This window comes from Alosa pseudoharengus, unplaced genomic scaffold (genome assembly GCF_046254945.1).
Source record: "Alosa pseudoharengus isolate Yale_2024_CS ecotype anadromous, Long Island Sound unplaced genomic scaffold, YU_APseudo_1.1 YU_APseudo_1.1_scf_1, whole genome shotgun sequence".
NCBI classification, from domain to species: domain Eukaryota; kingdom Metazoa; phylum Chordata; class Actinopteri; order Clupeiformes; family Clupeidae; genus Alosa; species Alosa pseudoharengus.
In genome coordinates this window covers 12604359-12626328 of record NW_027468564.1, presented here as the reverse complement: position 1 = coordinate 12626328, position 21970 = coordinate 12604359, and the positions used below count along the sequence as shown (strand labels likewise).

Genomic DNA, 21970 nt, shown 5'->3' with positions numbered 1-21970 from the left:
GAGAGTAGCTAAACCACTGACTGCTAATCAGAATCCAATCCAAACTATGCTTTATATTAAGTTATAAGAAAATAACAGCAGTCCACATGACCCACAGGATAAGACTGATAACTGACAATCAACCTAAGTTTAATTTTAGTATTCAGTTACCAAGGCTGAAAAGAGATTAAGCAATTTGAAATTGTGTGAGTAGGAGTGTTGGGTAATGATATAATCACAGGTGTTTTGTTTGGCTGTAACCTCGAGGTTCTGAGGCTGAGTGGCAAAGGTAACAACCCTGCGATCACAAATGCTGTGTTGATTCAATACATTAATTCTGCTGCCGACTAATTAACCTTAAAACACCAGATTATTCTATTGACCTGGGATATTCCCACTTTTGGGAATAGCTGTCTCCTGTCCAATAAGAAAACAAATAATTCCATAGAACCTAAATGTTGTATGAAATCATAGCATGAGAAAATAATTCTACATTACAACACCAGCTTAATTATAATTAAATGATTATATTGTATTCACAAAATTATTCGATCAGCAAGTAGGCTAAGTGGTGCCAATCCAACATCAGTTCATATGTCAATTAAGTGTTGCAAGTTTTCTATCAAGCTGAAGTTGTCCTTAAGCCGTAGAGATGCTGGTTCTGCTGTCGCAACTGAGTCAGGGTTATCAATGTTGCCTCCGGTTGTCTCCAAAATGGTGGATCGATCCCTCTTCAGTTCGGTCCCTGGAAAAGAAAAAAAGGTAAGAATGTCTTAATACTTTCTGTTCACACACTCACAGTTTAATAAAATATCAAGCGAAATGAAAAAGTGTGCATAGACAGCTATACAAGAACAATTGTGTCTAGCTAGCTGAGTTTGACTGCTCCAAAGTCCTTTTAGGCAAGTCCCTCCACTCGGCAGTCATATTGCAACGCTTTTTGGGTACTCATCGGGCATCCTATTCGGCAGAAATACGCGTGCACAAGGCTTCACGACACCAGTGTGCTCCAGTGGCGAGTTCACAACACATGATTGGCACGATGTCTGCACAACACAGCACATAATTGGCTCAATGTAGTCACATCACACCACATGATTGGCTCAATGTATACACACAGGGTTTAAAATTAGCACCCGCCACTCGCCAAATGCGGGTAAAAATATGTTTTGGCGGATAAAAAAATAGGCTTACTCGCCATTGGCCGGCTGATAAAATCCCTAAGACCCGTCTTCTGTTTTTGCACGTAGCGCTTCAGTTAGGCTACGCGCCCGGTGTAGGCTCCCTGTGAAACACTTGTTTGTTTGTTTGAAGTGCGTATGTATAGACTGCTTCTGTGAGAGGGGAATCGAGGCTACAGTAGGCTACTTTGATTTCAACTTGGTAGTTGCAGTCTACGCGATTAAAAAGCATGTCTACTTGTTTGTAGGCCTAGTATCCAAACAATCCAACTCCAAATCAAACAACACCTTGCAAATTGTCCTCGCGAATCAAACAAATGATAGCTATGTTTAACCTAAAGCGAAAGTATCTTCCGACCGGGCTGAGGTGAATTCAGATTAGGCAAGCAGAGGTAGAAGTTTGTGGCAATCGCCTTGTTGCTTTGTACTTTTAGTTCAGTTTAAAACGAACAACTTAGTATCCAAACAACACCATTCAGATCTAAAACTTGGAAGAAAAAAGTCCACCGGGACGTTCGCTTATATCTGTCAATATGAGCAATGAGCATAGTCTCGTTGAGCATAGTCAACATAGTCTCGCTTAGTAGTGCTTAATAACCTATACAAGAACATGTTCGGTTCCGAAAAAACCTTCACGACACTTTAATTACGACTGCGCTGCGTTAGCCACAGACCTTCAGCTATCTTCAGGCTATTTGTAGCCTATGTGTATGGAACAGTCTAGGCCTGCATTTCATGGGTGCACTGTTTGACATGTCAGTTACTGTAGCCTACTCATTTGCACCACTGGTTATATGTAAAACGGTATTTCACTCGTGCAATGACAATAAGGTTGAATGTAGGCCTACTCTAATCTAAAAGCTTAGACATATGAATTAAACGTGAATTAAATCTTAGTGGAATAAAATTTTCAGCATATCTCCTACAAAAATAAATGAACTGACTTCCAATGCATATGTATAAGAAAAATTAACAAAAAATCCATGGCATGACCTGTCTTCCTGATAGAATTGTGTTTCCGAGGGGAAAAAATTAGTGGCCGGTAAAAATATATTTTGGCCGGTAAGTATTCACACCTTACAGGTAGGTCAAAAAGTTAATTTTATACCCTGTATACACATGTCGACATTTTGGCGAGGAAGGGATGGGATATGTTTAGACAACAGTACCCCATGCATTTCTATGGAGGATTTTTTGAGTGCTGTCTCCTCATTAGAAAGTCTCTGACTGATCTTGTTTTTATGCCTGTAACTCTACTCTACACCAGATGTGAGGAGTACCACCATGCTGCCCTCTGCAGCCTGTGCATTGGCAATGAGGAGACCAAACATTGTTAATTCAAGCTTGCCTTTTAGATGTAACATTAGGTTGAGTCAATTGTCTATGCTTACCTAAATCTTATTTTGCTTTGACATTTTTATGTGCATGCACTAAACAAAGTCGATGGAGAGGGGTGAAGGTGTAATGAGCATTGGTTACTAAACCCAAAATTAGTTGCCAATGTTAAATAAATAGGTACATAAATTGAATAAAAATAATAAAAAATCCAGAAGAAGGACATACGATTTTCTAGTCAACGGGAAATGCTTTTATTTTGACAAGCGTGTTGCTTGGATACCAGAATTCGTTTATTTTACGTTCTACTCGATAACGTTACACTTGAATGAATAGACTTTGAATCAAAACCTTTTACTCCTTGACACCTTTCTATCGTGAATCATTTTTAATACCTCTTAAGTCGTTTTACTATTTCTACTTTGTCCTTAATCTTCCCTCATTGTTTTCACGTCTTTATCCACTTCTTTTGAACGCCGGTGAGTAATTTATCAGCTAGCAAAGATTGTTAAGGCTAGCGAGTGATTAGCATCGCGTAGCAGCAATTGCATTAGAATGGGGCTAGCATGTAGCATGCTAGGATAACTTTGAGCTAATTGAATGATATAAAAAACCAATCGGAGATTTACGTTTACTGTACTGCTTTGTTACTGTACTTTACTGTACTGTAATGTTAGTGTTTTAATATATGATATGTGAATGTTATTGAATATGACAAGTGTAATTAGTAGATTAGCGTTTCTCAACGGGGGCGTTTGAACACCGTCGGGGGGCGTTGTGAATGAGATAGCTGAGAGGGGGGCGATCAGGCACAAATGGGGGGCGTTGATCACTGATATTTATCATAATGTTTAAGCATTACATTTGTTTGTTTTGACACGAAATGGAATGATTTGTGCCTGGTGGCTCCGTCTAGTTTCCTCCTTAGAGCGCTCCGATTCGAACCCGAAATCGCGACATTCATATCCACGATACTGTGTCGCAGTGTGAAAAGGTAGAATCGCGACACACCCTTTCTAGTGTTTCACGTACTGCTTTGCAGCTTACGCGGCCGCAAAAGCAACCCACATCTCCCGCTTTACTTAGCCTACGTTGTCCAAAAACAAATAAATAAATAATAATTTCATACCTCTCCTTGCTTTCATTGTAGACTATGTGTGCAACTTTACCAAACAGTATAGAAGTAAACCCCCTCTCCTTGCCCCGCTCTCTCGCGCTCCCTCCCTCTCCCTCCTGCTCAATGAACACGCACGACTTAAATAAAACATTCACAATCGTGAAAGCAAGGACGCATAGAAGACGACTAGCTAAATTACTATTAAATCCGCTTAGCATCATTAGCTATCATTGCTGCACATATTTGTTTAAAACTCTTGCATTGAAGTTGACTGATCATCTCAATACCAACGTTTCCCAAAAGGGCCTGTCCCAAGGAGAGCAAGTATTATCTTGAAACTTAAACACACATGGGGAAACTAAACAGTCCAATCAGTAGACTATGATAGGCTAAGCTAGCCAACTATGCTACTTTGTTTACAACATTTCCAGGCTTCAACCAGACAGCTGAATTAAAGAGGTAGAGTTGTAATAAAAAAAACAGTAGGCCTAGGCTATAGGCTAATCTGCATAAAATGTGCTGTCATAAATATCAGTCATTCAGAAAAATATAAAGGATATAAAATAAAATATATATTATATTGTAAACTTCTGGTGTTCTAAGGGAGACTATTAAAATGTTATTTAATAAAAATACTGGTTATTTAATAAAATGTCTAGCCCCCCCCCCCCCCCTCCCCACCCACTAACAGTAACACCTAACCCAGCAATCCACACAGGCACCACTGATCTGTGTTACAAGGGTCTCAGAGAGTGAATGTCACACAAGGCTGTTCTGGAGTCAGTCTCTCACCACCCATGTCATCATGTAATGTATTGTTCTTGTAAAACGTGTAAATTTATACAAATAGGATGAGTGACATTTATTGACAGTGACTACACATTAACAGTCTAGATCAGGGGTGCCTAATTTAGGATCCATGGGCCAAATGTCCCGGCATGTATGTCAGACTGGGGGAATTCCTGTCCCAACAGCTATTTAAGGGTTAGCTGCAGTTCCTTATCTGACCACTATTTCACACAGGGCAATAAGGGGGGCACTGTGGTGCTCCTGTCAGCAGAGATCAACGGACCCATGACATAAGTGAATAGCCAGGGTTACCACCATGGAGTGCTGTCTGGGGAGGTGGCGCACTGACAAAAATATGATGCATCTCAGTGTAATCTAAAGTGACATCATTTTCAAATGAGTTGCAAAAACGAGATCACTTTATGGAAATGCACAGAAACACAGGCAATACACAGACAGAGTATATAGACCTCTATTGTATTGGCTAATTACCAGACTAAACCAGACTAAAATGTGCACTCAATACAATGCTACTGATCTTAGATGTTCAACTTCAAAATTGGAGCGAAAACAAACCAGATTCCAGATTCAGTTAATATTGAACACAAAATGTAAGGCTAATATTAGATGTGTGTTATATTTTATTATAAAATATTTTTTTTTTTTTTTATTATTTGCATAAAAGCACAGACATCTATAGACCTCTGAAATATTGTCTCTACACCAGCTAAAATATGTTTAAATCTGTGTTAATGATCACTTCACCTTTGTCACGTGTGTGAAATGTTGTCTGCAGGAAACATCTTAGGTCTTTGACTTTTATTATGACATTTATTTTTACATTGTTATGTATACAAGTAGGGCTATTGTGTACATATTGTGAATATTACAGAAGTTCCAGACTCAATATTGAACACAAATCCCAAGTGTGTGATATTAGATTAGATATTAGATTACTTTTTTACAAGGCATGCTTTTATATTAAAGTGAGGATTTCAGAAGCCAACACTGCCCTTACAGAAATGTCAGGTTTTTGGGGAACACATGCCACAAATTTGCAGCATGGTCATATTTTCACATACAAATGAAGTTTCTTGCAAACAGTTGTTATAAATGCAGCAATTTCATATGCAAATTAGGTTTGTCAACAAAGTTTTACATTATTGGCTAAGTGTGGTGGCAAATCACTGGTGAACACATTTGCCAATAGTGGCAAACTACTCATTATTGCCAGAACTTTGCTGGATGTTTGCCACCCAAAGGTTTGCTGCAAATTTGTCACAAACATTTCATTTTAATAAGGGTGAGTAAACATAAAGCAAAACAAATTTACAAAACTATTTGAATATCTGTTTTAGCTTTTCCTATTTTTTTTCCTATTCACCCATACACGCCATCAACTCTGTGGCGAAGTGCGTTATGGCCGTCTGATGACAGCCACCGGTGCGCATCAATTAACAGTCACCTGTCCAAGAGTTTGAATCTGGGTTGAGGTTTTGACAGCAATATTCACATTGTTGATTATGCATTTTGGGAACCCAAAAGTCCTATGGGGAGTTTCCATAGGGCATTTTACAAAACGCATGAGCATACCTTGGCAAATAATGGTCCAAAGCACTCATTTTTTATTATTCTATATTGATCTACCTTTGCACACAGTTTCACAAGACCTGGTGCTAGGGCTCAAATATGTCCCTAAGTCATCTCAAGTGACCTAGGGCTGAAATGGAGTCAGTTCAGAGATACTTGTTATCTGGCAGAAATACAAAACAGTATTCGAGCCTCTGTACATTTTCGCCAAGGGCGTAGGTTTGGTCTGAGCTTTGGTGGAGACACTACCCACTACCCACTAACCCCCCCCCCCCTGTAAAAAAGCCACTCAACTCTTTCACCAGCCACTACAGATATATAAATGATTAAAATGTGCTACTGTCCAACTTGATCTAACTATACTGTGATAGAGATAGATAGATTCAAGCCTAGTGTAGCCTACATAATCTGATTTTAATATGTACAGATATGTAGGCTATATTTAACATTTAACATTTATTTTCTATTTGGTCTGTTATGAAATCATGCATTGACCCATTTAAGCGCAGCTCAGTTTTAACCCTTTAATGCGCAAGCTAGGCTTACCCCTTCTAATGCGTAACATGGGTCAAAAATGACCCGCACTCATTTCCTATGGTAACGCATGCATAGTTGTCTTTTTATTTGCAATATGTTAACAAATATATGTATTTTATCATTCAATATGTCAGCTATCCATTAAATAACCTGTTTGTGATCACTGCAAATCATATTTTTTATTTTTCCTCTTTAACATTATGAACAAACAAGGTTTTTGCTTCATTACATCCAGTTTTCAGACATGGGTCAAAATCTATTTCATAGATATTTGTATGTTCCTAGCTATATTAATTGAAATTGAAAGTGATTTATTTTATCATTCAATATTGCTTGTATTTATCAAGATAAAGATGTTTGATTGCTACATATAGTTATTTTTACTTTTCCTGTCTTATTTTCTGAACAAACATAGCTTTTCTATTACTACATCAAGTTTATGTGTGTGGGCCAAAAAGACCCATGCATTCAAGTTTGTTTGGTTTTTAATAAAAATAAAGTATAACAACATGTTTTGTTAAAACAATAATCTTAGAATAATGTTCTTAGACTTATAGTGTTTTAATCCAAATAGCAATACAATATATAACACAAGTTTATTTCTCAATTTGTCACACGTTAAAAACACAGATAACTAATAGCACTTATGTTTGACTGTACTATGTCTATAGTATTGTGAACTGAAGTGAACGTCACCAAAAGTGTAGTTAATTCACTTGGGAATAGGAAATAATGATCCATCACATGGGCACCCCACCATCTGATATTTCATGTCTTACATGCCCCACACAAATGACCACCATGTTTGTGTTCCTTGAGGTCAGTTTCTTACTTTTAGTGTCATTGGTAGCTGGTCAGATCTCTTCCTTTTCTCTTGACCAGCATGTCTGATATCACATTGTGACTGTGGTTTCTTTGTCCCACATCTTTTCATATCCATATAGCTCTGGAGGTCAGACGTGCCCTTCATGCATGTGCTTCTTCATATGTGTCATGAGAATACTTCACCTAGTCCAATTTTGAACATCCATAGTAACTCCACCGATACAATCAGGATGCTGATCAGTTAAACTGCTATTTGTATTGAGGGGTGACAACATGCAGCACTCTGGACCAGGAAACCATGATAAATATTTATGTTATCTGCATAGATGTGTAGACATACTAATGAAAGCAGGGATAGATATGGCCCATGTGTCCATAGTGCTCTTATCCAATGTACTGGATGCACTTGATGCATATACTAACTGCACAATACCCTGATAATAAGCAACAAGCTTGTCATGCCACAGAGGATCAGCAGAGTAGAGGTCACTTCCTTCTTCCTAACACATATAGGCTGAATCCCAAGACCAGTGTTGGGAACATTACTTTAAAAAAGTAATTAGTTATAGTTACTCACTACTTGTTCCAAAAAGTAACTGAGTTAGTAACTGAATTACTCTATGATAAGAGTAACTCGTTACCAGGGAAAGTAACTATTTGCGTTACTGTTAAAAAAAAAGTTGCTATATGTCAAAGAATTTGGATTTTTTGAGCAGTTTTGAAAAGCCAGTTGAAATTAGTAGAACAGACAGGTGTTTGTAGGCTACATAACTTTCTATATTTATTAGATAGATAGATAGATAGATAGATAATTTATTGATCCCCAAGGGGAAATTGTACATAGACAGACCTACGGTTGACTTCAGCCTGTGTCATAGGTTTTTGTTGTGAGGCAGAAAGATCTAGCTTTTGCTGCTTGGAGGATATTGCTCCGAGTCCTTCTTTGCTAGTGGATGGCGAGCTATCATCTCTGGTGGAGGGGGGCTATCGGTGTTTTTAGCCGCTAGCGTGTGTGAGATGCCTCATTAAATTAGAGTTGCTTACAACGGATGTCGACAAAGTCTTCGCTCCTGGACATAATGTACACATTACATACACGTTCTTGCCTTTGACCACAATGAATTTGAAGTAGTGCTTATATCTCCACCTTGAAAATGCCAACTTTTCATCGGATTGCTCCTGACCTCTGCTGTTTCATCGAATCTCTACTTTAGCTGTTGCGTGTGTGTGGCGCGTGTGCTGGCAAGTGTGTAAAAACACTAGGGTTGGGTATCGTTTGAATTTGAACGATTCCGATTCCAATTCCGATTTCTTATTTCGATTCCGGTTCCTAGCGATTCTCGATTCCGATTTTTTTAAGAGGCTGGGTCAAAAAAAGTTTAGGATATTTTAAATGAGCTAGCTAACCAACAGTCTTTCTCAGGGTATCTGCACATTTTCCAAGTGCAAATTCAAAGACTTTTAAGACCTTTTCAAGACATCTAAATGAAACTTAAGACTATACCACAGCAAAAAGATATATATGACTGTTTGCAATAGTTTTTTTTTCCTACTAATTTTAACCCCCACCCCATTTTGGATGTCTACAGAAGTTACCAAATATATTTTGGCGAAAGAAAAATAATTGTGTGTGAATTACCTTCAAAGCTATAAATGCCCAATTTTAGGGTCTGGGCTGCTTGCTTTTGAAGCTGGCTGTACATATTTGGTTTTGCTTACTGCTGAGGCTGACTGTTCTTCACCTGTGTCTGTAGTAGCCTAGGCTACTTGCCAAAGACATGTGCACTGGACTGGATTCCCTTCAATATTTTTTTTAAAGTTAGACTAAGCTATTTACATATTTTAATAAGCCTACTTTATATAATTTACTATGTGCATCTATTGTCCAATATGCAGCACAGCAAATTAAAGTTAATCCACTACTTTACATTTTGCATACCAGTTGTATCTAAACCAACCAAAGCTTGACTGAAACATTGTAAAACCATTGACTTGTTTTAAATTAATTAAGAGACAGGTCCTCCTCGCATGATCCTGCTGAAAACAGCTGGTTTCATCTCAAGCACGCATGTATTATGAACACACGTTTTTATGTAGCCAGTCGCCGACATTCAAAAAATATGCGGTTATAGTTCACAACTTTTGCGAAGTAGGCCTAGCCTACTGGGAAACGCTGGCTGGCAAGCAAGCTGCTGGCAGATATTACAGATAGGCTATTATAACTTAGACAGATATTTTCTTCCCTAGGCTAGGCCAGCAACACACGCTGGAAAGATGCAAACAGATCAACTTAACATATACAGTATTTCCTCCTAATTGCGAAGCACTGCACATAATTTGACCAGCAGTCTTTGCGTCCATAGTTTGTGAAACGATGCTGCGTCCGAGCAACGATTTTAGATGCCAAGCGCAACTCCAAAAAGGAGAACAAATGAGCGTCCGGCTTGAGGCTGCGCCGGACGCCGGACAGGGCTTTTAAAATCCATATGTCCGGCCTAAATTCGAACGTATGGCCAACCTATCGCTCTTTCTTTCTCTTGCTCATTCTACCGTAGGCTTCCTCATTCCACGTCCTGTGCAGTTAATGTGTACAACCTTTTGTTTTTCAGTTATTAATCAGAAAAGCGTGACTGAATGGATACATTTATGTCTGTGGTTGCCTAGCAACAATAAACAAATAATAATAATAAAATCAATCCCTTGAATCTTTGGTGTGGATCACTAAGAGCTCACTTGTTAAAGCATGGGGTTTCCCTGTTATTATTAAAAAACATTTTGACAGAATATGAGATACTGCATACTGCAGGCTCTGCTTTACTATCTATACTGAAGTACCGTTGCAGAGCAGTGTGTCACTTTAGCCACTAGGGGCACCCATCAGGACCTGATCGCGAGGCTATGAACCGTAAATTTACATTTAGACTGGGTGGGATTCTTACATAATACCCAATAGGAGTCTTCTACCAACCCTCTCATTAGAATTTGCATAATAGCCGTTTCAGGCACTAGTTAACTAGTGAGCTGCTTCACTGCCACACATGCAAACTAGTGAGACTTCAATTGTTCCACTAGTTAACTAGTGGACAAAAACAGTCAGCTTGTTTGTGTTTTTAGGTGTAACTAGTTAACTAGTGAACAAAATATGCATGCCACTAGTAAACTAGTAAGGCCCACAACACCCTCACTAGTAAACTAGTGGGTAACAAATCTCACTAGTTAACTAGTGGGGCTGAAATGGCCTTCACTAGTTAACTAGTGGGCATTTTGGGGCACACTAGTAAACTAGTGACACATTTTGCACCTCACTAGTTAACTAGTCGATTGGAAATTGACATCACTAGTTCACTAGTGGGTGTTTTGGTGCACACTAGTAAACTAGTGACACTTTTTAGACCTCACTAGTTAACTAGTGGGCATTTGTGTCTTCACTAGAGCAGTTCTGCCTTCACTAGTTTACATGTAAGTGTCACACTGAAGCCACTAGTTTACTAGCTAGAGTTCCTTTGGCCAGCATGTTAACTTGTGTGCCACATGCAAATGTCCAAATAGAACATGACAACCAATCACAGTGCAGTATTTCACAAAGTCCCACACATAGGGAGCCAATAGAAAGCCTCAATTTCCAGAATTCTCCGCCTCCTAATTTGAATTCTGCGCCACTAGTTGACTGCGAAGTGCTGCGAGAGTAGGACGTTAAAGCTGCTACATTTTGAATAATGCTAGCAGCGTCAGTCTGTGATTGTATCATTCTGCACAATCAAGTCATGGAAACTTTTAAGTGTTTTCTTGAAGTTAGTGGTTAGCTTTGGTTTGTAACGTTAACATTCGTTTCGTTGACCGCTCCGGTTTTCTTCTTGTTCTTATTCTGTCAATCCTGGGCTTAGAGATCCCGTTCTTTTTTGAAGTGTTTCCCCACTGCTATATAGATTTTCATATGTAGATCATTTGATGATGTTAAGGCGAGACACTACAGGAGAATAGGGTAAAATTTTTAAATAATAGATATCACCATGAAACTTCCTCAGTTGATTACGTACTCAAGTATGAATAAAAAATGTATTGCAAGTTTTTGAAATTTGTATGTTTAATTATGCAAATTAAGCATTATCTAATTAAATATGCGTGATTTTGCATATATTTTCGGTAGATAGATCTGAACATATGATAAAGCCAGGTTATTTTTTTTTTTTTTTCATTTTGTTAACACACAATAGGAAAACAAAATTACAGAGGGATTTCAATTTTAATATGGGGCAGCATGGGGCATAAGCTAACTGCTAACTGCTGGCTAATTTGTTTTGTGTTTGGGATGGGGCCTAAGATAATGGGCTAAGCTAACTGGCTAATTTGTTTTGTGTTTGTGATGGGCTGTGCCTAGGGTGATGGTACTTGGCTAAGGTTCTTTATGGTTTATGGTTCAGTCCACATCAACGGGACGGACCGACCTAGCCAACTTAGACCATGCCTGGGCTGGTTAAGAGTATTTTGAGTATTGGATATTTCAATGTGGTAATATGGTGGTAGCATGGAGGGGAGTGTCTCCAGGACGCTGGTTTCACTGTTAAGCCTTCATGAGGTGTCGTGGGCCTAACTTAACGAAACATCAGTGAATGAGGGTGCCCACTTGATAACCCCAATGACATGCCGCATACTATATAGGCTACTGCTGTTGGATAGGCCATTTGCATTGTGCTTGTGACCATTTGTTGGCGGATTTGTGGGTAGTGTGCTTTTTAAAGTTAAACTTGAGCAGGGGCTTCTGAATGTGTTTTACCTTGGATTTTGGCACAAGGGATTTTAACATCTAATCCTGTGTATTAATGTAATCAGGATATCTGCTTTCATTATGTAGGTAATCAAAATATACTGTCCATAGCCTTAAAAAAATCAATTTTCGCCATGTTTTTTTATTAAAATGTCACATAAATCAGGCCAGGAATGATTTATTAACAAATCCCTCTGTAAATATCTTCAGAATACTGCTAAGTGTATAACTGGAAAGTTTGGTGTACATAGGTGCTACATAGGCTGAGATGTATCTACCGGAGAATGACAAAAAACTCATTTTTGAGAAAACGCCATTTAAAGATTTAAATAAGGGATTTTAATAAATTTTTATTGGAAACAATTGCTCAAAAACAGAATAAATGCTCAGGCCCTTAGTAATAATAATATGGAATGTCTCAAGCTCATAGAAATTGATTATTTAATAACATGGCAGGCATATAAGGCCTACAACTACAGTAACTCAGTGACATAACATTGGCGTGTCATACAGAAAGTTGCCCACAAAACCCACGCCAGTTGAATGGACACAGAACAACAATAGTAGATGTCACATCTTTCTAAATGTCCATTCCAGCACCATATGTTGTTCCCTCTGACATCTCTTGCTGGTGCCTTGCCACTTTCTTGGCTGTGCTAACTAATTTGCGTTTGCGTTTCGCACTTTTGGACTGAATGGCATTTGCTTTTGACACCCTGAGCAGGTCTGCCTGCTTGATGTTGTTCACGGTTATTAGTGTGCTCTCCAGCCATAAGTTTGCCATCACATTAAGCATAGCTGAGGCACCCTCATTAAAAGAGGAGATGGCCATGCTTGCTGCTGCCTCAACCCTGTTCTTGCCTACAAAAACAGTTTTTGGGCATCGGGCCCATATAACAGAATTGAGGCACTCGTTTGCATTTTGTGTGCCCCCATGCTGCATTTTTTGCAGCAAGCTGTCGCTAGACATGCGGTGGTAGATGGGGAGAAGTTTCTCGCCCACCTCTCGGGAAAGGTAATTTTTAGCATGTCGTGTGTGGCTTTCGGGGGTCTCACCATTGTCTTCCGCCCTCCGATACCAACTCCATGTTGGATTACACCTAGTGTGTAATGGTGTTTCGTCCGTTGACATACTGTGGAGAAGGCCTGCCCATATTTCGGCTTTCATTGTATCAATTGACCCCTGATTATTTAAAATTGCCCCCCTGTAATAATTTTGTAGTGTTTTACATTTGTTTGCCGTCAGGTTCCCCAAACCCTTGCCTCCCAATTTGCGCTCTGCACTAAATTTTCTGAGCGCTGTACCCATTCGTTTGTGAGCATGGTTTATACACTCCAACTTAATAATTTCATGCCCAGGGTATGGATTTAGTGATAGCACTTCCTTAAAAGCAGCGCTATCTCCATCTGAGAGCATCTCAGTATACCGCAGCTGGTGGCGACCGACTGATCTGGCCCACATCCACATCTCCACGCCCTTTAAAAACGACTTCCACCCTGTTACCCGTTGGAGCTTCTTTTCTTTTGCCCAATTGCTTTTTTGCATGCAACACGCTTTCATCCATTGTCCACTCAGCCACACACTCACGTTACACTACTGACTCTGCTGACTTCCACACTCTACGGTTTAGTCTGTCTACTTGCGTTACCGTTATAATAAATTACTTATTATTTTGGCTTTAATCTCTGCGTCCTTCATCTTTTGCCATGGCCTTTGAGCCGGGTCATGACATAACACATAAGAAAGGGTGTGTTTTTTGACGCACTTTGCGTCAATCGGGTTCTAAGGGTTAAGACATTGCACTGACGCTGTATTTGTTGTAGGCTATTCATGGACTGCTGCTGTTCTGTTCCATTCCGCTGCTTGGCGTGTTCTAGCCTAGCTTGCCTCTGCTAAGGCCCTGTAGTTTCCTCAGTGTGCAACAGATTGTTGCCGACTATCGTCAGCCGAAGGGTGTCCGCTATCTGTGGGTGCTTGGGCTTCAATTTGTTTGGTTGCGTTGCATGTGTGTGTGTCTCTGTGTGTGTGTGTGTGTTTGTGTGTGAGAACAAGCATGTACGTGTATGTGTGTGTATTCTGTCGCTTTTGTTTTGTTTAGTCAATGTTAGTGTTTAACTGCTTGTGTTTGTTTAGTTATTGTGCTGTCTGCATGCTGGCTCCGCTTTGCTGGTGGCTACGCTTGGGTAAATGTGTATACGCCATTTGGTGCTAAATCCTTTGCTTGTGCGCTGTGGTGTTTCTTATATGTTTCTTTGGTTTGCTGTGGCTTTTGGTTTGCTTATAATTTCTGTACTTCTTATTGTTTTGTTTTGTAATTTCCGTTTATTGATCCCTTGAAGTACGGGATAGTGCCCCAACTGATTTGTGATGTAAGCTCAACCCAGTTAGCCTGTCAGCCTGTTGTCTCTATGTGTTGCATAGCCTAACCCGTGGAGAATGTAGTGGGCCCACTGTTAGTACCATTTTACTGTTAACTGCTAAATTATTGAGAAAAATAAAATTAAACTTTGTATGGATTATAATTCTGCCGCCGCCTGTCCTTCAGACTGCCTGTCCTGCCTAATCTTCTAAAGGTAGTAACAATAGAGTTTTGATGCTCAGTTCTCTGTCCTGTCACATAGAGGAAGGTATTTTTTGCCCTAAAATGCATAAAAACATGCAAGTTCAAAATCCCGTCGGTAGCCACAATACATCTCTGTTTCATATTTGCCTAGGCTACTAGTCTACAATAAATGAATTGAACAAACTCAACTGACAACAGGTAAATCTACTGATTCGGTCATTGAGACTCTATGAATACAGTACAACAAACTTTCTGTCTTTTTGAAGTTTATTTTTGTATTCCGGGGAACAGTAGCCTTTTTTCTCATTATTTGAAAGTATAGCGTATGAGTGTAGGTGGCCTGCATCTGAGCGAGTGGTAATGTTGCTGAGTGTTTTCACAGGTAGGGCACAGGAGGCATACACTGCGTTGGCAATTGAGGATTGCAGGGATTACAACAAGGTAAAAACTGCGGTGCTGAAAGCTTTTGAACGATTAAGAACTTGGTGTAAGAGGGACAAACAATGCTATGTGGAGTTGGCTAGGGAACTCTTCCCATTTTGATCGTTGGTGTGCATCATTAAATGTTTGATGAATTGAGGGAGGTAATTGTTGTGGAACAATTTAAAAATGTCGTGCCTGACCGTATTGCCACCTACCTAAATGAGAATAAGGCCAAGACTATGTCTGAGGCTGCAGTGTGGGCAGATGAGTTAAGTTTGACTCATAAGATTTATCAGAAGGATTATCATATGGGTGCAGATTTTGACCGAAGAGAGTATTCTGATGCGCAACGTCCGGGCAGATTTCATGTGCTGTCTCATTCGAAGGGGTTAAAGAGTGTCGCCCGTACTAGAGGGGTTCCCAATAACAATTCCGCTTGTCACTACTGCTTTGAAGAGGGTCACTGGAAGGGGTAGTGCCCTGTTCTTAGGCAAAAGTATTGTAGATATGGACCGGACAATTCTCCAGCGTCTGCGTTGTTGGTTAATACAGTGTCCCAGATAGCAATTTCCTTTGGGCCGGATCCGCATAAAAGCCTTTAGATCCGCCTGTAGCGGACATACAGTATCTGACTGTGGGCCAGATCTGCTCCTGATAGAGGTTTCAGCTCTGCTAGTAATGCTGTTTTATCACCGGTTTACAGATTTGTCCCAGGTCCGATTTCCGCAACTCAACTGGAAGTCAGGAGATGCGTTTAAAATACAAAACACTGATTTGGCCCAAACCTGGATTACGGATATTAGCCGAAGGACCATTTTTTCACAGCAGACCCAGGTGGTAATGGCATTGATTAAGGTGCTGATTCTGCTAAATTGACTGTCCTTTCCCTACTTCATTGTCAACTGGCTGCTAAAGGAAAAAAAAGGTATTTTGGAATGGCACAAATTTAGAAACCATGGGGGTGCACCATGTTCCCATGGCCACTTCATTTCTACAGTAAGGCTGGAAAAGCTCAATATTGATCATATGCTCGTTTCATTATTTGTATTATTACCTAGCAGTGGTAAAAGTAGTCAATTGTTGTTTGTGTCAGATCTAACAGTGTTATGAGACAACCCCATATTCTTGCCACGCATGCAAGTCCAAGCAGTAACGTTAATCAAGGATCTTTGGTTTGCTCACTATCAATCTTTCGACATGATTTGCCCGCCTGCGGTTGGACTAGGACGCAGCCCAACTTTTCAAGGTAGGCTATCTGCTTTTTTATCTCTGTTGGTTTATTCAGAGACAACAACAAGCAGCCGAGTGATTGCTAACTTTACTGTAAGGTTATATGCTATTATTTTCCAGCAATATACTAGCTTAGCTTGAGCAAAACACCCATCACAATAACTATTTTGGAAAAACAGTGATAATGCTAACAGGATAACTGATGATAAAAAACTAGTGTAATTGTGACTTAGCCTATTTTCAAAAAGGAATAAATGGCTAATGTTTATTTTGTGTTGTTTCAGATTGACCACGGAGATGACTGAGGAAGACAGCCTGAATATCGATGGGAACAGTGGAATTAACACGACTTAAACTTTTTCTGGGATTGCACTTCTACAGCCAGGTTGTTGAATAAAAAATAATAAGACACTTATGTGTAAAGTCCCCTCCCCCCCATTGTCTTTGTAGCCTAGCTTATGTTTATTAGTTGAGCTGTTGGGAAAACTTAACAAACTTTAGCCTGGATGAACCTATAACGAACCTGTTAGCAAATGTGTAGCAAACAGACAGTTCCGTCCCAGTGTATGTTTGCTATCTGGGTCATCAGGTGGAAAGGACAGATAGAGCTGTGTGTCGTCTGCATAGCAGTGGTATGAAAAGCCATGCGAACGGATAATCTGTCCCAAGGACGTGGTGTAGATAGCAAAGAGAATGGGGCCAAGCACTGAGCCCTGGGGGACCCCTGTGGTGAGATGGTGAGGTGCAGATAGCTGTCCAAGCCATGATACGTTGAACGAGCATCCTGTGAGGTAGGATTCAAACCAGGAGAGAGCAGAACCGGAGATTCACATGTTAGAGAGTATAGAGAGAAGGATGCAGTGATTAACTGTGCCAAAGGCAGCCGAAAAGTCAAGCAGAATGAGTACTGATGACCGAGTGGTCGCCCTGGCTTCTTTTAAGGCTTCTGTTACAGACAGCAAAGCCGTTTCGGTAGAGTGGCCGCTTTTGAACCCAGACTGATTTGGATCCAGAAGGTTGTTCTGTGAAAGGAAGTCAGAGACCTGTTTGGAGACTGCTAGTTCAATGCCTTTGGATAGGAAAGTCAGGAGTGAGACAGGGCAGTAGTTCTCGACTTAAGCAGGGTTGAGAGAAGTTTTCTTAAGTAACGGTGTTACCCGGGCCATTTTGAACGCTGTTGGAAATGTGCCAGAGGTTAGCGAGGCATTGATCATATGTGTGATAGCTGGTGCGATGGTCGGGCTGATGGACTGAAGTAGATATAGGGTCTAGGGAGCATGTGGTAGGATGGCTACATGTCAGGAGTCTAGATACTTCACTCTCGGAGAGAGGCGCGAATGCTGAAAAAGATGTTCCAGCAGCCCCTAGAGGTTGTAGGAGTGCGGTATCTGAGTCAGATGCATTGTGTGGGCATGTAGAGAATTGACTGCTGATTGCCGCCACTTTGTTTGTAAAAAATGAAGCGAGGGTATCCGCAGAAAGGCTGGATAGAGGAGGAGGCAGCTGAGGGTTCAGTAGCGATTTGAAGGTTGAGAAAAGTTTTCGAGTGTCTGTAGCGCTGTTGATTTTGTCATTGTAGAAAGCCGTCTTAGCAGCAGTGATGCTGGCTGAGAAGGAGGTTAGGAGTGTCTGGTAGTTTTTGAGGTCATCAGTTAGTTTGGATTTGTGCGGTATCTGAGTCTGATGTCTTTTGTGGGCATGAAGAGAATTGACTGCTGATTGCCGCCACTTTGTTTGTAAAAAATGAGGCAAGGGTATCCGCAGTAAGGCTGGATGGAGGAGAAGGCAGCTGAGACACTTGACAGTACAACGAACATCTCCATCAGTGAAACATTTATAACATGGTGTGCAGGTGTGTGTGTGTGTGTGTGTGTGTGTGTGTGTGTGTGTGTGTGTGAGTGTAAGTGAGAGAGAGAGAGTGAGAGAGGGAGAGAGAGAGATGGAGAGTGTGTGTGTATATGCGTGTGCACATGTGTGAGTAAGAGTGTAGTGCGTATGTGTGAGTGTGTAGAGAGTATGTGTGTGCATGCGTGTATGTGTGTTAGAGAGGGCATGTGTGAGTGTGTGTGTTTGTAGAATTGCATGCATACACTGACATGAATAACTTTCATAAATCCTTTAAGCTGATGACTTACTTTGCATCAGGTGTGACTGTTCCAGTGCTGAAAGTGGGCAGATCAGCACCCTTGGACTGGTCACTCCTCATGGACACACAGCTGGGCACTGGAGACGGAGGTCTGTGTGTCTGTGGTCTGGTTACATAAGGAGACACAAGAAACTAGTCAACATAGACTCACTTATTTGTGGGATGGTTCAAATTATTTTTATAAATGTATTTTACCATTTCCAACAGTGAAAAATAAATCTCTTTGTGTCTATATCTCTCTCAAAAATACACACACCAACATAAAAACACACTTAAACACACAAATCATTACACATGCAAGCTAACACACAAACACAGAGAGAGACACACACACACACACACACGTGATTGGATGTGACGGGCGAACGCTTCTATCAATTGTTACAGAAATAAATGAAGTGACAAGGCATGGTCTGAAGATGGTCTGTGCCAATTTTGGTGAAGATCAGATGAAATTTGTGACCTGTGCGAAATTGTTGGTGTTTTTGATCAAATCAAATATGGCGGCCGAATAAATTATATTTATGTGACAAGTTGCCCTCAGTTGACCTAAGGACCTTTCAAAGTATTACCAGACACCACTAGTACAATTTAATTCTAAGCACAGGCCAAAAGGCATGTTTGTGAATTACAGCGCCCCCTAGAGGTCAAAGGTCACCAAATTTCTTGAGGGTCCTCCTGATGGGGTCATGAGTCAATATGTTTGGTTTTGATACATGCAAGGGTTGCTGAGATATGAGCTCACTTCCTGTTTGGCGGCTTCGCCGCAGATTTTGATTGGCTTTTACGGGCGAACTGTAATACTTCCGAAGACAAAAAGTGATAACTTTTGTGAGGCTTGGTCTGAAGATGATCTGTGTCAAATTTGGTGGGAATCAGAGAAAGTATGTGACCCCTGATACATGTTTTTGATGAAATCCAAAATGGCGGAAAATCCATTATGGCGGAAAATGACGTCATAGGGTGCGTTGAACTCGGCTTGGTCCAAGGATTCCAACAGCACCTGACTTTTGAAAATCGGACCAACAGGTCAAAACTTACGTGCATGAACGCACGTCCAACTTTGGCCTGTTGGTGGCTCTAGAGGGTTCGAGTTGCCGACATGAAACTTGGTGACATGAATCATGGGACCGTCCCCAATCAGTGTGCCAAATTTCCCAACTTTTTACCATATGGTTCTATGGGCTGCCATAGACTCCCATTGTATATAATAATAATAATAGGAAAACGTAGAAACACAATGAGGTCCTCGCAGCTTCGCTGCTTGGCCCCCAATAAAAAATAGCAATGATAAAATACATGATCCCACCACTTTGGACATTCTATGCACTTTAAGGACAGTTTCTTGGCTGTCCATCATTGCGCTTCAACTTAATTCTGAATGTGGTGTGTGCGTCAATAATAACACTCCGTGTGAAACAATGGTCCCTGAGCTGGGCAGGCCACATAATGCTGATAGGAATGAAACGAAGCCACGAGGCAGAGAATTTTCCTCAATATTTTTTGTAATCAAATTATTCGAGTTACTCAAGTAATCGTTTCAGCCCTAACTCACACACAAACACACAGACACACACACACACACTGCAGATTCTCGACTACTGTGACCTGCTGCTTCCATCACATTTGCATGAACAACACTTCTGTGCATCTGTGAATCTGTGTGTGTGAATCTACTGTGTGTGTGTGTGTGTGTGTGAATCTATGTCTGTTTGTGTGTGTGTGTGTGTGTATCTATGTCTGTTTGTGTGTGTGTGTGTGTATCTATTAGGGGTGTAACGGTTCATGTATTCGTATTGAACCGAAACGGTACGGGCGTCACGGTTCGGTGCATGAATTTACACGGAGAATACACGGTATAAAAATACATAAAACTCGTGTGCGGATTAATTAATGTCATGCGCAATTACTGTTAAGTAGCGAGAGTTACGGGAGTTCTTTAGCGACACCTAACGCTTATCTGTAGCCTCGCCTTAGCTCTGAAGCTCTGATTGGCGCCTATGTTTTTTTTTTGTCAGGTCGTCAGTCGAGTCCGTCAGTCATTAGCAGCACTAAGGTTAGACCCACAAGAGTTAGAGGATCCGCTAGTCTATTTAAGATCGCAAGTTTGAGAACTTCAGTTACAGTAATGTTAGTACAGGCGAAAGAGTGGTGGATAAGATGAAACTGTGTGTCAGCGTTGTTCAGCAGTTATTGGGTATGTGAGTGGAAAAAATGCTACACATATTCGAAGCCATCACCCAGATGATGTAGGCTACCAATCACTGAAACGAGGGGAAAAAAACTTCCCCTGCGCTTCAGCAGCCTTTGGATACACATACAAATAGGGCCAAAACCTATGGCTTAAATTAAATGATTTTCGTAATGACAGAAAGCTATGTAAATCGCGTGGTAAATACCTTTAGGTTGGGGTAACTTGTAACTTCTCACATGAGGAGCTGGTAGTGTTAAGTGCATAGACAGTAAAATAAAGTGACAACGCTAACCAGGCTAATAAACAAACCATGCTAGTACGGTGAGTTAACGTCAAAGGGCAAAGTCACGTGACTTCTAGTTGTAGTCTGTAAAGGAGCAATTTCGTTTTTAAAAAAAAGGCAAAATAGTGTGATATTTTCACAGTTAGTAGGCTAGATTATTACTTTACACACAATGAAAAATATTGAGGCAAATTGTAGACCCTTCCATATACAACTAAACACAGATGTTGAAGGTCTTGCTTAAGTGGATTTTTAAAAATCATTTTTCTATGTAATTTGCACTTTCAGAAATAAGAGATGCTGTAGGCCTATTTTCAGTTTTATAGCTGATTGTCTTATTTTGTTTACAAGTTACAGATGGAGTCTGGGTACTTATTGTACTGTTTAGCCTACATCTTACACACTTCAGGCTGTTGCAGATAGCTCAGGGAAGAGACTGTATGACACTAGGTGGTACAGCCTGAGACATGCACAATAAAAAAAATGCTTTCTGCATTTTTGTTTTGCTTTTCCCTCCATTGTACCGAACTCGTACCGAACCGTGATGTCCGAACCGAGGTATGAACCGAACCGTGACTTCTGTGTACCGTTACACCCCTAGTATCTATGTCTGTTTGTGTGTGTGTGTGTGTGTGTGTGTGTGTGTGTGTGTGTGTGTGTGTGTGTGTGTGTTCTGTACTCACCCTGAATTGGCCGGTGTTGATGTATTGTTCATGTTTACATGTGTGACCACAACAGCTATAGACTCTGGTCTACTGTGACGTTCTGCCTCCTCAGCCTCTTGACTTATTCTGGAACTTGTGTCTCACTATGCCTGTAGATGACCACTAGCAGTGTTTTATTATGATATACTTTTTCACTGATTTTATGTGACTTTTATTTTGACATCACGCTATCTGCATGATGAACTAATCTCTTACGCTCACACTCGTTCAAAGAAAAACACAAGAAGGCACGTTACAAGTCTAGAGCCAGAGATCGGAAAATATTACTATAACCTTTAACTAAAGTG

General features: G+C 40.5%; 1 long non-coding RNA gene across 1 annotated transcript; it reads right to left on the bottom strand.

The window, feature by feature from the left end:
• Positions 1-573: 573 nt before the first annotated feature.
• LOC143137680 (uncharacterized) lies at positions 574-21767 on the bottom strand. The gene is made up of 3 exons (XR_012990060.1): positions 21642-21767; positions 18471-18587; positions 574-724 (listed from the first exon to the last, which is right to left on the bottom strand). It is a non-coding gene; the product is annotated as an uncharacterized LOC143137680 (long non-coding RNA).
• Between the last annotated feature and the right edge of the window lie 203 nt (positions 21768-21970).